The sequence below is a fragment of the Epinephelus lanceolatus genome, chromosome 14 (genome assembly GCF_041903045.1).
Source record: "Epinephelus lanceolatus isolate andai-2023 chromosome 14, ASM4190304v1, whole genome shotgun sequence".
NCBI classification, from domain to species: domain Eukaryota; kingdom Metazoa; phylum Chordata; class Actinopteri; order Perciformes; family Serranidae; genus Epinephelus; species Epinephelus lanceolatus.
In genome coordinates, this window is record NC_135747.1 from 26,382,816 (window position 1) to 26,394,473 (window position 11,658).

Below are 11,658 nucleotides of genomic sequence, written 5' to 3' on the forward strand. Positions count from 1 at the left end.
CAGTACTTACAGTAGCTGATACTGACACAAGTCACCGAGGTCTGATATTTCAACTTCCTTCACTGTTTTTCAAGGTTACCAGTCCATTTTAAGTAGGCCACCCTATTCCATGTGGAACAGGGCTGGTGCTGTAAAGTCAGGGGAGTTGGAAGGAGCTAGATGTGATGCACATGCAGCAAGTCAGCTACAACTAGATTAATCAGCGTCTTCAAAGAAAAGGTCCATCGATTAGCTGCCAGTCTACTCATTATTCAGCATGCGTTTACAGGTGTTTTCAAGGGGAACAAGGTGCTGGACAAAAGCAGCACACAATGGTAAAAGACAAGTAGTACACACACTTGATATTGTAACCTTCCAAATAGTTCATGAGCTGAACTGGGTGTCTGTGCTTGATAACTTGAAGGTATCTACTGAAATGAACCAATATCAAGTCGTACTGAAACTTATCCAATCAAATGAGAACTGCATTCAATTCTTTTTTGTACCCAGATCTAGAAAAAACGTTCTTCGATTTAATACGACATGTGATCGGCCCACTACTGCAGCTACAACCCCTTCTCCACCAACATGGAACAGGTTGTGTTCCAGTACCCATACCTGATTTTGAGCCGTTCGGAGCATTTTGACCAAAAATTAATTGGTTCAGAACTTGAAGAGTTGGATCCCAGTTGAAACCAAAATAAGAAGGTTTTCCTTGATCTGAGGTGCTAACCATGATGACATCAGTGTCATATTCTATAGATTGGGAAGAGAGGATGGAGATGGCAACAACAGAGACATTAAGTAAGAAATCATCAGAATAAAAAAGAGTGCAGTGGTCTTATTAATAGCTGGTCCCTGCCTGTTTTTTGGATAAAAACAAATATTTGTAATAGCTCGCTGGTTGACAGATGGCAGGTGCGATCTGCCATCTTGCTACTACTGTTAACTTCCCTTGTGCATTGTGTGACACCCTCTGTTGATGACGCATGCTTGATTACAGTAGTTCTATTTAAAACAGGTGGAAACGTGAGCTGGCTCACTAGGTAGCTCCAAGGTTTCAAGAAGCAGAGTTAACTTGGTGGAAAAGGGGATCTGTGGTGCCACCTAAACTTTAGGCTCGTTCGAGATGAGCTGCGCCTCGCCTGAAAAGTAGACGAGAGCAGGCGGCCGCAGCGGGGGGCGGTGACAAAAAGCTGCGGTGAAGTCGGACAGTTTCCAGCAGCCTTCAGTCCGTACAGGAAGTCACAGACACACTCACATCCTGTCTGGAATGATGTCAATTCATTAAAAAAAGTGATCAGACCCATATATCAGTTTGTTTTCAGTCTCCAGTTGTTTTAATTATGATAGATTAATTTATTAAAATAAACCTTCAAATTAGACAAATACAATCTTAATCTCTAACAAAAATGAATAGTTTATCTAAAACGTCATATTGTTGATTCAACATCTAAACCAATCAGCTGTTAGATCAGGTGAGAGCCAGGCGGTACAGTCGGTGGAGAGCAACTGCAGCGCCTGTCTCTAAAAACTGCGGCCACCTTGCTCTCGCGGTTTTATCGCCATCCACTTTTGTAATACGTCAGAGCAAGTCGGGATGAAGTCGGGCACAAAACTAACCAGCATGCATTGTGCGCCGATCACCGAGCCTATTCCAAAGCAGTGGTTCCCAACTGGTGGGTCGTGGTCCAGAAGTTTGTCGTGGGTCCATTCTGAGTGGACCGCAAGTGACTCGTGAATGTGTGAAGATTCTTAAACAACACAAGTAGTACAGTGAATTTCCGGCATACAGTTTTTATTTCAAAGTGCCCTTTCCTGTTGTAGAGTGAGTGACTAACGGACAGCTACAGAGACAGGACACTAGCTCGATGGCACAGCCAAACTCAAGTATGACACTGAATATATTAAACTGTGTGGACCTTGAATTAATGACTAAGGAGAAATCTGGACCCTGTGGCTGGACCAGATCGGAACCACTATTCCAAAGTATGGCTATACAACACACCCGTGATGTTTGGTAGTGTTTTACGCAACTGAATGCTTCCATTCACATGACTGCTATGAAATGAAGTACTTAATTTGTATTTCTGCCACGTTAAAGGTACTGGTATTGTCATTTTTCAACAATACCCACCCTATTAATGAGGCAACATTTCAACCATCAGTCTTTTTCAGGCAAACATCCAGAGAAAAACAGAAAATGACATCTCCAACTACTGTTACAAGAGCACATGATACATATAAGGAATATTATCCACTATATGCATAAACTCAAGTGGCAACTACACTAAGGCTTGCTAATAGCATATGCAGGGTATAAATAAATAGAAACTGTATAAATACATTTTTTTTACACATGTACAATGGCAGACATATGTACAATACTGTGATTGTGCATGAGGAAAATGAATTTGTGACAATATTTTGATCTCATTGGAGCTGTCGTTTCCTTTGTATATATCACCTGTTTTTCTTACACATGGGTGTTGGCTTAACAAAGACCTCAGTGGTCGAAATGTTGCCTCATTGAATCGCAATTTTCAGTGTGTGGACTCTTTAGCCTCCTGTTGCTTTTTGATGTGATGCCAGTGCAAGTCAACATATAAATGTATACTGTATATCAAAACTGCAGGAAAGCCATTCTGTGCTTTTCCTGGCCCCAGCATCACCAGAAATAATTGATGGAGCTGTTGGAAAGCTCTTGTGTGATTTGACAGTAATGGCTGCATATGCTATTGACTTGCATTTGCATTGGCAGTAAATTCTAATAGGAAGATGATTTCAGTTTTTCATAAGCAAAGAAAAAAAAAGGGAAAAAAAACTGCAGGAGATTGTTTGTTGGCTGAATGATTGCCTTTTATAAATCTTGAACATTCCCAGAGATGCAAGTTGTATAAATGGTGCCACTGAACAGCTGCTTCAGCTTCAGTGTGTAAATCACATAATCCCACACTGAATTCATGCAAAATTCATTTCATCTTTCTAGACTTGAGTCAGGATGTGCAGGTTGCGTGTGGTGTGTGATGTCACAGCGCCGCCGCCATGACTGGGGGTGTACAGTCAAACTCTGAATGGTGTTTTTCTTTCCTTTTCTACTAATAATATTAATACCATCCCTAGCTGCCTCCCAAGATTCCTACGAACGTTCTGACAGTGTTGTAGCTGCGTTTCGAGGGCTGCATGTATTGGCTGTGTGCTGGCTCCAGATTTAGGTGTAAAATAGTTTGTGGTGATGTTTTCAGTTCAGCCAGTGATGCTTTATTTTCAGTGATGTATTTTTATATGACCATGGTTTGTTTATTTTTCCATTTGTTATAAATAGTTGCCATCGTGACCATGAAAAAGGCACTTTGCTATTGTCAGTTTATTGCAATAAAATACATTCAGTGCATCTTCCTGTTTTCCTTCCAACCATATGCATTTTGCAGTATTTGGAGATTAAAACAACATATCGATCAGTTTTCTCACAACAACCATCATGTACTAAAATCCTGCCAGCACCTCTCCCAGCCATGTAGTTCTGCTTTAACCATAAACTCAAGGTTAATGCCCTGCAGGCATCAGGGTCTGGTTGAGTCTGCGTTGGATTTTGACCTCTGAGCCCAGCAACAACATGAGGGTTTATTTACTCCGTATGTGCAGTTGGGTCTGTACGTATATGTGTGTGTTTTTGTCAGGGGGTTAGAGAAGGATTGGGTCAGCATGTCAGAGGATAAATGATGCTTATAGGGCCTTCTGCAAGTTAACCAGGCACTTTTTTGACAGCCTCAGCAAATCACATCCTACCATTCATAACTCATCCAATGCGGATGGACTCGCTTGCTCTTCCTCTCTCTCTCTTAAACACACACAAACACACACAACTCCCCAGCAGTAAACTTCCATCAGTCCATGGCATTCATAAACTTCTCTCCAACTCCTTCTCTCATGAATTCATATTAACTCATATTGATGCACGCATACCCAATGAAGCCGAGAACAAATGCTGCCACCCATTCCATAAATCACGGTGACACAAAGGGAAAACAGCATTCACTGGAAGAAAAATCATAGTTTGGTGTTTGCTTGTGGAGTTACTGGATTGTTTTCTGGGTTGTGATGCATGCAGGTTCCCCCTGAAAGAGCTTTTGGTCGACTCTTGACAAAACAATCTGTCTTGACTGAAAGAGCCCCCACATTCAAAGAGCTATTGATGCTGCTAGCACTGATAGCAGGCACACTGATACTGCTGATGTTATTGTCAGCCAGCTCTGTAACAACTTCACAGGATGCAAAAAGTACTGAATCCCCCCCCCCCCCCCCCCCTTTGAGTGCTATCTTCCTGTCCCACTTTCCCCCTGATTTTTTTGTTCTCCGTCTCCCATTTTCTCAAGCTATGAGGGAAGATCTGTTTTGCATAAAAGTAAGCAACACTCACAAATCCATAGTCCTCGCTGACACGGGTACAGACACCAGAGGGCACACATGGGCAGACAGTACTTAACGATCCAGAGCAGCAGGGCAGCAGTCAGGCAAATAGATTATGATTTATTGCCAGCGAGAGAGGAAGCGCTGACGAGAATGCAAGGACAGGACATGCCTTTTCCTTCTTTCACTTTGGTGAGCTTGGATGCATCATAACGAAGACAGAGAGAAAAATCCATGAAGATCGGTACAGGCTAACAGCATACAGGTGTGAATGGTCCTTGTGCAAGAACATGTCGACTCACCAACACACAATGCTCAGCAGTATAAGCAGGGCATGTTCTGTTCTTGGGGGTGAAGGCATAAGGGAGGTGGAATTACAGAATTAACAGCTTGTGTGGAGTGTGACTGGTCTGCTGAGACTTGTGCACAGCTTGTTGCACTCACTTTTGTATGACACCACGTTGCTTTGTGTGGCGTGACTCACTGCAATGTAACTGTGAGTCAATAAGATTGGGGGAGAAATCTTTTTAGCACACGAACTGTAACATTCACATCTCGAGCAGAGCACTGGTTTGCCTCTGTTGTTTGAAGGGGAAATAAAAGTGAGTAATAAAAGAAGAAGAACAGATGTACCACCTGTACTGCTGAAAATGGCACCGCAATTGGCTATTGACGTACAAGCAGCAGTCGGTAATCGCGAGGGCAGCGTGATCTGTGTAAATTATGCAGGGAAAAACAGAATCAATAGCTGTATTATGGGCCTGTTAGTTAAAGCTGTTCATTGAAAAAAAAAATAGGAGTGTGCTGTTGATTATCGTGGAAACTGAATCACATGATTCACATGGAGCACAAAACACACAAGACACCTCCTGACATAAAAACAACAAAAACACTGATGGTCCCACATCATTCATTATGGATTAAAAACATGCACAAATGTACCAACACACAAACTGACACGCACGCCGGAATATTCTCACTTCATCCATAATTGATAAACACTAAAATCGTGTGTGTACTTCCACTGGCTCTGCCTACGACGAAGTAAACTGATGCTAAGGTTGCAACTGAGGCAACGCTCCCCTGGGACCTCTGCATTTAGTCTCTCTATTCTCGGAGGCCCTGTGAAAGCCTGGAGATTCAAATGCAGAGCTCATTAACTGTTCGAGGCCTTCATTGTTTTATTTGTTTTAGTGAGAATTTAAATGGGCATTTAAATACCTGATAGGTGGGAAGGCCATGCGGAAATGTATAATTTATTAGGGAAATTTTGCCAAGGCCATTTTGTCTTGACCTTTCCTACTAAAGCTTGTCTCCACTTTGCATTATCCAAGTGTGGGTTTACCGGAGGGAGCTTTAGTGAATGTTTTCAACATGGCTTTCAGCTCACAAAGTTTCTCATTTTACAGATAAATAGTACACTTAAATATGTTACTGAAAACATTTGAGGCTAGATATAGGCAATGCAGTGTCGTATTTAATCCAGCTGCCAAGTTTGACGATTTGTAGGTAGTTCACAAGCCGTTATCGACACGATTGATAGCTTCCTTAAGCCTAGTTCACATTACACGATTTTCACCCTGATTTTGCGTCGCGTAGACTATCGTAATCTTTTGAGTGTTCTTACCTGGCGACGTGTGTTTCTGTCAGCGGGAGTTTCGCCAACTGCGTTACGACCTCTGTGTGCACACCACAAGATTTCTCCACCGAGCCCTCGCTGACAGAGCCCCAGATAACGCGGTGACGTCACCAAACTTGGAGACGACACATCGTAAAGGCATGGATATTCTTTATCATCCTGGGTCCAAACATAACGCGCTCCCTGTGATCCTGTAGATGCCATCATTGTTGTTGTTGCTTGCCGGTCGGCTTGTCAGTGTTGCCAGATCTTGGGAGAGAAACAACCAACCAGGGCTATGGAAACAAGCCCAAAAGAAGCGACTATCATGCATTTAAATAACTTATTAGACGGATATATATAGAGAAAGGTAACGTTTAGAGAGTAAGCCCAAATAACCATTGGCTGATGCTCTTTGTCAGTTGTGTCAGCCTTCTCCAGTTTTCTAGCATGCCAGATATCCAGTCCCAGTCGCAGACGAGGGGGCGACTTGCTCGTAGGCTTGTTCGCACATGAGGACTCGTCGTGGCAGACTATCTGCCGACTTACCTCCGACCCAAGGTGGCTCTCAAGATCTTCTGTGATGTCAAAATCGCGGTGAAAATTGTGTAATGTGAACATGGCTTTATGGAATCCTCAGCTGTGATTGGTAGTTGCTGCCATGCCACTGTCTAATTCTAGCTAATGCCACCGACAGTCTCAGCTAGCAGCTGTAGCTTTAATGTCTCTGCAACAAATTACTTGCAATCCATCCAACAGATGTTGAGATATTTTAGCCTGGACCCAAGTGGTGGACCGCCCAACATTTACATCCCTAGAGCCACATTGTTAAAAACATGGCTTTGATATAGTGTAAGAGGATGGAGTAGTGGCTTTCTTTTCCTTGAATCCATCCTTCAGCTGCTAAGCATGCAAAGCTGTGGCTATATAGTGAGAGATCCACACAAGCAAATGAATAATTACCATCTGTAGGAAAATATAAGCTCATATTATAAGCACCACAGTTGCCTTTGGGGATTTTAGACAGCAGTATAGTAAACGGGTGCTGAGAAGCAGCAGGGCAGTTAGCTGACATTTCACACTGCGCCCTCTTCTGTGATCACAGCTCAGTTATCCATCGTAGGTCCAGTATATACTGTGCAGTCGCCCACCTTCTGCAGGGCAAAGCAAAGACACGTTTTGTATTATTATTCTAAGCGAGTTTTTTTAAATTATTATTATTAAGACTATGCACACTCAATCAGATGAGTCCTTTATGCATAAGTAAAGGTGGTAACAACAGCAAGCTAATCAGCGATGTGCATCTTGTTCTCCTGTGGGAAGCCAAGTAATTATGAATGAGCAGCAGAAGGCAATGCGAGTTCACTAATGTGCCTTTAGTGCTCAAGATGAGGAGAGAAGTAGAAAGATATAATTCTACTATATAATGATCCCAGAAGGGGGGGGGGAGTCACAGAGGCAACGAGAAAGCAGGAGGGAATAGATGGAACAAAATGAATGGCAGCAGAAAGTGCAGGAGAGAGAGAGAGAAAGAGAGAGAGAGAGAAAAAGGAAATGTAAAAACCATGTTCCCCAGGGACAAACAGCTACTTCAAACAGTATCGTAGGATGAGCCTGTTGAATATTTGACAGTGTGTAATATACAAGGGTTCCTTATTCAGTGACTTATCCCTCATGATCATGGATCTGGTTAAAGATACTGGTACCAGAATTCTTGAGCCCCGGGTGTAAATTATCTAGAGGTGGATTTTACACCTATCAGACAGCTGCTCCATGCAGCAGTGTATGCTCCTGTAGGTGAGTAGTAGCCCCGCAGACCATCAAAATGGCCATTGGAGGGACCTACGCTTTGATGATCTAACCACCTTCATGTGTGGTTGTACAGCCTATTGAAGTCTGCATACCACCTCTGCGTGGGACTGAACAGCTCAGTCGCCACAAGAAAACGTTGGTATTGTATGTTTCCGCAAACCAAGGATACCTTACATTTGTACATTTCACATCATGTCAACGTTTCTAAAGCGACGTAGCTTTGATTACATGTATATGAGCCCACTTTGTCATCTAGACAAGGGAATGGTGGATGGTGTGACACCTTAGCAAGACAACTGCCAAGCTGCAGACCGCTGTTCTAAACCAATAAACAACAAAACAGGTTGTTTCTTAATGTGAAATCAGACCCAATTCTAGCTACGATTGTGACACCAAAACCATTTTTTCAGAGAGATATCTACATCATTTCCAGCAACAATCCTGTCACCAAAAATGGTTATTTTTTTAGTGAGACAACAGGGGCATTTCCAGTGCAATTACACCACCAACAGCAGACGTTTTTTTAGCGAGGCATTGGCAGCATTTCCAGTAATAATTGTGCTAATAAAATTGGGTATTTTTAGCAAGACATTGGTGGCATTTGCAGCAGCAATTGTGCACTAAAAGCGACTATTTTTGTTGCGAGATATTGGCAGCATATCCAGCTGCAGTTGTGCCACCAAAAGTGGTTGTTTTTTAGTGAGACATCGTGGCATTTCCAGCAGCAATTGTGCCACCAAAAGCAGGTGTTTTTAGCAGGACATTGGTGCCATTTCTATCCACTATTGTGACACCAAAACCATTTTTTAGAGAGACATCTGCATCATTTCCAGTGACAATCAAGTTTTGTTTTTTTTGAGACATCAGCTGCATTTCCAGCGGCGATTATACCACCAACAGCAGACGTTTTTTAGCAAGACATCAGCAGCATTTCCAGCCATGATTGTGCTGCTAAAATTGGGTGTTTTTAACTAAGACATTGGTGACATTTTCAGCAGTGATCTAGTCGTTTTCTAGCAAGACATACGTCATTTCCAGTGATGATTGTGTTACAAAAAGTGGTTGTTTTTTTTAGTGAGACATCTGCAGCATTTCCAGTGATAGTTACATGTCTGACAGTGGGCATTTTATAGTGTGACATCAGTAGCATTTCCAGCTTTGATTTTGCCACCAAAATGGGTATTTTTGTAGAGAGACATTGGCAGCATTTCCAGCAACGATTGTGACACCAGAAGTGATTATTAGCAAGACACCTACAGCATTTCTGGCTATGATTGTGCTACCAAACTGGGTATTTTTTTTGCCAGACATCAGCAGTATTTCCAGCAGCAATTGTGCACTAAAGGTGGGTGTTTTTTAGTGAGACATTGGCAGCATTTCCAGCAGTGGCTATGTCACCAGCACCAGGTATTTTAAGCCCAGATATCTTTTTCTAACCATAATCAAGTGTTTTTTTTGTTCCTAAACATTGTCACATGTTAACCACAGCACTGTTGAAATGTAAGGAAACGTCAAGTTGCACTATATCCAGGACATAACAAATGTTACATAACCATGGTTTGCAGAAGTCTACAATACCAACATTTATTCTGGCAGTTGGGTTGGACTGAGACATTCCCTCATGGCAGTGCAGTGAAGATCAAAAGCTCTACGTGATGGCTGACTCATTTTTGGTGTAAAATCTTTTCTGCACTTTCAATATCTGCTTTCACTTTCTCTCCATCTTTCTGCCTTTCCCTGTGTGTGTGTATGTATGTGTGTGTGTGTGTGTGTGTGTGTGTGTGTGTGTGTGTGCAGGCGATTAACACACATGATCAGAAGCAATGGTCAAGTGCCGATGGTTACCTGACCATTCAATACTCCCTGTCCCTGCCACCCCCAATCTATTACTGCTTTTAACAGCACATGACGGTACCTGTGGATATGGTTGTCATGGCACCAGAGCAGAAAGTCTCTCATGAGTGACTTTGATGTATAAGTAAGGGCCCAGCATGTGAGACATGTCTGTCTCTTGCTGTATGAGCGTTCCCTCTACGCTTACTCTTTCATTGTCGCGACCGCTGCTGCTCATATTTCTCTGTCTGCATTTATAGTTTCATCATAAATCAACAAACAGTGTGTAAACAGTGCAAGGTAATCTGGAGAGAGAAGCTGTCAATTAACCGATAATGAGACTGCGACATGGCTTAAGGAGTGTGGAGCATGTGTAGGTGCTGACTGTTCCCTCACACTGAATCGTGTCCCTGTCTTTGCGAGGCGGCAGTGACACTGGCATACAAAACGCCTGTCACCATCTATTAGAACACAAATCTGTAACAGGAGATTCCCTCATGATGTACAAACGCATGCATTATACACAAACTCCCTTGTCACATGCGCACGCTCTATATGGACCTCTCCAACACGCATACAATGAGGGGATGAGCAAAGATGATGACATTATCTGCCATTATATATGACATTGAAGTGAAAATACAGATTTTAGGCATCAATATTTCAACCGGTCTGCGAATTGCCTCCAAGACATATGCTGCATTATTAAGAGCGAGCTGCTTGCAGTTGGAAGTATGTCATGGGTGATTCTCATTGACAGGAAGAATTCTTTCAGCACACAAAGAGATGAGAGATGCTGCAGACGTGTCTTTAGTCTTTCTGGGTGTCCACAGGAAACGCGTTCTGCATCACAGCGGCTCAACAAATGTCTTACGAAATAATGGACACGCGTCACACAAATGTCTTTTGAAGGTTTAGTTTGTGTGTGTCTCTCTCTGTCTCTTACGTCAGCAGACATTGTGAAATGAAGTTGGTTGGATGACTGGTTGGTCGATATGCTCTTGCCCAACCAAAGTTTCACTGTCACCAGGGTTACTTTCATACGACCATTAGTCCACCAAAGTATTTTTCCCAGCTGAATACTCTGGGTGCTCATCTGAAAACGAACAGTGGCTAATTTCGTTAATTTGGTTAATTTCGTTAATCTAGTGATGACGTGCACATTATTTTTTTGTCATCAGCCAATCAATTGGTTCAGAGTGGGTCAAATTTCGATCAAGATTTTTTTTGGTTGACTACAGCCCTGCATTATACACCGTGTGCGCCTCTTGGACCATGTGCAGATTAAGGTTATTTGAGGGCCGTATGTCTTTCCACTGCACATTGATTCTTACCCATAATGCCACAGTTATGCCCTTAGCCAGACTTTAGTCATGTGAGCCATTAGACTAAACCTTACATTGAGAGCACTACATCTTTAAGCCATTTAGGACTTTTTTTAAACTAATGTTACCCTTTTAACATCTCATTTATTCATTTTTTAATGGCTGTACGAAGTAAAATAATCATGAATTTATGACAGAAACATATAAAATAAACATCCCGATAAAATATGTCTTATGAGGCACTTAGAGCAATATCACGTAGCTCGTCCCTGAAACGCATCCTGCTCACAAACCTGCGTTTCTTTCTATTCCAATTAAATGGTCAGTGGCGCCACAACTGCACTCGATTCACGATTAACAAAAAACTTTTATTAATGCATTTATTTAAATTGGCCAGATGGTGAGTTTCTGAGAGAAGGGCAACAGTGCTGTTTACAGACAGCACACTTATGTTTCAAATAATTCTGCCAAAAGCATTTCCTCAGCAGAGATTTTCTCGCTCTGCAGTGGTCTCTGCTCATTCTGTAGTCAATCCTCTGCTGCGCTGTTAGTGGCGCTGTTCACACGCCGGAATTGAATGCATTATAGATTACAGCATCTAATCTGGAGCTGTGTAAAGTGTTTGTTGACGCTTAGAAATTAAAGAATATATGCTTAAAATTTAATTATATAATTATTTAA